The sequence below is a fragment of the Phyllobates terribilis genome, unplaced genomic scaffold, assembly GCF_046119375.1.
Source record: "Phyllobates terribilis strain yellow unplaced genomic scaffold, ASM4611937v1 Scaffold_1__5_contigs__length_1240528914, whole genome shotgun sequence".
Classification (NCBI taxonomy): domain Eukaryota; kingdom Metazoa; phylum Chordata; class Amphibia; order Anura; family Dendrobatidae; genus Phyllobates; species Phyllobates terribilis.
Genome location: NW_027362761.1, coordinates 314596264 through 314600778, shown reverse-complemented (window position 1 = coordinate 314600778; position 4515 = coordinate 314596264). Strand labels below are relative to the sequence as shown.

General features: G+C 48.3%; 2 long non-coding RNA genes across 2 annotated transcripts; one reads left to right on the top strand and one right to left on the bottom strand.

Moving 5' to 3' along the window:
- Window positions 1-529: 529 nt before the first annotated feature.
- On the bottom strand, window positions 530-1717 carry LOC141167096 (uncharacterized). The gene is made up of 4 exons (XR_012251389.1): window positions 1119-1717; window positions 907-1023; window positions 712-814; window positions 530-614 (listed from the first exon to the last, which is right to left on the bottom strand). It is a non-coding gene; the product is annotated as an uncharacterized lncRNA (long non-coding RNA).
- Window positions 1718-3068: 1351 nt separating this feature from the next.
- LOC141167092 (uncharacterized) lies at window positions 3069-3666 on the top strand. Its single transcript, XR_012251388.1, has 3 exons — window positions 3069-3175; window positions 3271-3370; window positions 3468-3666. It is a non-coding gene; the product is annotated as an uncharacterized lncRNA (long non-coding RNA).
- The last annotated feature ends 849 nt before the right edge of the window (window positions 3667-4515 follow it).

The following is a 4515-nucleotide window of genomic DNA, read 5'->3' as shown; positions in this document are numbered from 1 at the left end:
AACATCCGTTGCCTCATCAGCAGCATTCCTAGGCATTGTAGGGAGGTCATACAGGCACGTGGAGGCCACACACACTACTGAGCATCATTTCCTTTTTTTGAAGCATTTTCACTGAAGTTGTATCAGCCTGTAATTTGATTTTACATTTTAATTTTGAGTATCATTCCAAATCCAGACCCCTATGAGATATTACTTTTGATTAACATTGATAATTTTTATAGCAAATAAAGTTGTGTGTAGGCGCTGGTAGGTGGGCCTGGATTTTACCTGCTGCAAAGGATAGACAACCAACCAGAGGTTGACAATATTGGAGAGGTCCAATGTACGGATAAAAAATGAAGTAATCCTGCGCTGGTAAGGTTAGGCCGTATCAGAAAGGGGGGGGGGTTGACCAGAATAGTGCAAGATGTGATAAATAAGAAAGGGTTTTTATTTAAAAAAGGTTTTTATTTAGGATAGTAAATCTCACATAAAAGTAACGTTATAATCCACAATAAAGGTTTAAAATATTAAAATAGGGGTAGATGGTTGGTCCTTTGGGGTAGAGGTTCTGTGTGTATTCCTTGTAGTTGTAGCCTAATGGGTTTCTGGGCCAGTTGTGGTCTAAATGGTTCCTGGGTGGAAAAGAGAAGGGAGAGGAAGGGTTAATGGGCAGATTGTTCCCCACAGAGTTGGGTTGACTGATCTCACGGTAAAAGGGATGTGATTTACCTGTTGTAGATCCGAGTTAAATTCATAGTATGGATTGCTGGTGCTTGTCTTAGTGGGTGATGATCGTTCCCTGATGTTTGGACAGCAGGGTTGGGAGGTACTGCTGGTGAATAACAGAGTGGTGTTAGTTCTACCTGTGGTACAGTGTTGGGGGGGTATATAGGTGGCACAGGTGGAAGAGTGTGGTTTTTTTACCTGTAAGAGGTTCTGTGTAGGTTTCAAGGCTGCACGTGGTAGTATCGGCGGTCTTGATTGATGTTGTCCGGTTCCGGGTGATGGACAGCTATTGTATATCGCAGTGCCTGAAAGGTACTAATGGAGTAGATATTAGTGTGCTATTGGATGCATCTATAGATCCCCAAGTGGTGGGGGGTATGCACAGTGCAGGTAGGATGAATTGATATTACCTGTTAGGTTTGGGCACTGAGGATCTGTTTTTCCTTTTAACTCACTAGTAGTAATAGTCGCAGTAGGGAAGCAGTGTCTGTTCTCTAGGTTTGGGCACTGAGGATCTGCTTATTCCTTTTAACTCACTAGTGGTAGTGGTCGCAGTCAGGGAAGCAGTGTCTGTGCTATAGGTTGTCCTATGGCTAAGTTGCTGGCGTGGTTGAGTGATATTGCACCCTAGGTTGGGGTTCTTTCAGTATGGGCGTACTGATATTACAGTCTGGTGCGTGTGCAATGTGTGCACACTGTAGTGCAGTGTTAGGTTCTGGGTGTCACCATGGGAGCAGAGCTCTGTAACTTAGTTAGTTGTCTGTCAGGACTGATCCCACTGACAGGGGCTCGTTAGCGTCCTGCTGTTGATTCTCCCAGAATCTCCGCTGGCAGCGGGGGGAAGGAGGGGTGGTAGGGGAGAGAGAGAAGTCGCGCAGGGAGTGTGACAGGGTCCCGGCCGGTGACCAGCTGTTCTCCCTTGCGCTCTGCGTCCTCCGTCGGCGGTCTGTGGAGGGCGGGAAGGACCTGTGACAGGCGCCTCGTGGCAATGCAGTAGGACCTGCGTGACATCAGTGCACGTGACGGCGCGCATGTGACCCGTACCGGTAAGGTGGCTTACAGGGACCAAAAAACCAATGCGTTTCGAGAACAGCGGTTCTCTTCCTCAGGGATGGTCTATTGCTGTAAGTTGGTCACCTGTGGAATGCGGCTAATGGAGGCCGCCGCTGCGGAACAGTCCTCTGAAGCTGATGGTTTTGCAGCAAGGGTGGTATAACTCCCCACAGGAAGAGTTAGCTTCAGGGCAGTGTGTGGATGATGGTGGTTGTGCAGGGTGTCAGTAATGACCACAGAGTCAGTGCAGTGCAGTCCCAGGGTCTTTACTCACAGTTGTTGCAGTTACAGGGACCCGTGTAACGGCCCTCGTCGTTCCGTGCTTACTCAGGGAGGGGTTCAGTCCACCCTCAGGTACTTCCAGAGTATTTATCATGACCCCGTTCTGTGTGCCTTGCTCAGTCGTCTTCCTGCGCTGGCTCTCTCCCTCCTGCCCTGCGCCTCACAGTCAGTGTCCCAATCCGGTGGCCTCGGGTCTTGGCGGGTGACCTGCAGTCCCCTGGACCCTCTGTGGCCGCCTTTTCGGCGATTATTAACTGTGGTGGTGGGCAACTGCACCCTGAAAGTACAGCCACCTCCGGTTGCTAGTTAGACTTGCAGTATCTTGACTAGTTAAGGGGCCGATCCCCTCTGCGGCTTGATCCTTCCACGTTCCTGCAGATTAGGGCGTATGGGTGGCCTCCAGTACTGCCCGTACCCCTAGGATCCCCTCTATCCTTCTGGAGCCTTCCTTGCTCCTCTCTCCTTCTCCTTCAGTCCTGGGCCTCACAGGCTAGGCCCGCCTCCGGAGCAGGGCTCCTGCAGAGCCCCTGCTCTGTCACTTCTCCTCCTCTGACTGTCTGCTTCTAGATGGTTCCATCCCCTTTTATGCTGCTCCTGGCAAGTGCTCCCCTTTTCTACTTCCTCCACCCCATCCACTACATGGTTCCCCCTCTCTAGGTGGTTCCCCCCACTCCAGCCAGGGACCAGGGACTGTGCTCTACCGTAGGTGCAATCTCGTCCTGTCCCCCGGAAATGTGGTGTAGTGAATGCTGGTGTTAGGGTCCTGAGCCATACTCCTTCCTTACCTGAGAGTGAGATACCACACCTCTGGTTGAGATGCAATACCCCTGTGGCGACCGAACCCTCAGGGGCGCCACACGACCACTACCACTAGTGAGTTATAAGGAATAAGCGGATCCTCAGTGCCCAAACCTAACAGGGTAATATCAATTCATCCTACCTGCACTGTGCATACCCCCCACCACTTGGGGATTTATAGATGCATCCAATAGCACACTAACATCTACTCCATTAGTACCTTTCAGGCACTGCGATATACAATAGCTGTCCATCACCCGGAACCGGACAACATCAATCAAGACCGCCGATACTACCACGTGCAGCCTTGAAACCTACACAGAACCTCTTACAGGTAAAAAAAACCACACTCTTCCACCTGTGCCACCTATATACCCCCCAACACTGTACCACAGGTAGAACTAACACCACTCTGTTATTCACCAGCAGTACCTCCCAACCCTGCTGTCCAAACATCAGGGAACGATCATCACCCACCCAGACAAGCACCAGCAATCCATACTATGAATTTAACTCGGATCTACAACAGGTAAATCACATCCCTTTTACCGTGAGATCAGTCAACCCAACTCTGTGGGGAACAATCTGCCCATTAACCCTTCCTCTCCCTTCTCTTTTCCACCCAGGAACCATTTAGACCACAACCCCTCCACAACTGGCCCAGAAACCCATGAGGATACAACTACAAGGAATCCACACAGAACCTCTACCCCAAAGGACCAACCATCTACCCCTATTTTAATATTTTAAACCTTTATTGTGGATTTTAACGATACTTTTATGTGAGATTTACTAACCTAAATAAAAACCCTTTCTTATTTATCACATCTTGCACTATTCTGGTAAAAAAAAAACAACCCTTTCTGATACGGCTTAACCTTACCAGCGCAGGATTACTTCATTTTTTATTGATAATTTTTATGTTTTATTGTTCTCAACGCATTCCACTATGTAATGAATTAAGATTTACAACTGGAATATTTCATTCAGTGATATCTGGGATGTGGTATTTAAGTGTTCCCTTTATTTTTTTGAGCAGTGTATATATATTTATACACACACACTGTACTGTATACAAACAGATGTGCAGGGAGATGGAAGAGTTGTGTTGCAGCAGTATGCACAGAAGTAGTGGCGTGTTTGACCCATCCCCTACTGAAAACAATGGGAGCTTGCACCCGAGATCTACTAAAGTCTCTGAATGGCTCTCATTGGGCGTAAAATGATGGGGTTCAGCTGCCGAAATCCCGCCCTCCCATCGATTTCATTGGCTGGCTCCAAGTAGGCAAGTTTCTTTTTGGTGAGCGGAGCCAAGTGATGTGTTATGATCTGCAACAAGTACTAAGGAAAGATAGGGGAAAGCTATCCCTACAGTAAGACTAAGCTGAATCCCTACGATGTAGCGGGCTGCCTGTTCCTAGTGAACAGACCCGCCTTAGTCCTCAGCTAGTCTGAACGAAGACCTATAGAATTAAGGGAGGGGTCCCTAAAAGAACTAAGGACTGGGACAAAAATGGGACACCTCCTAAACAGAAGTTGTTGTAGAACACAAAAGACAAACTGACAAAAATGTACTAGAGGTCCCAGAGGACCAAGCAAACTTGACAGAGATAGGCACCGAAGCACCAGGCTAGCAAAACAGTCAAACAACATTGAAGTCCAGCAAAGCCAGAA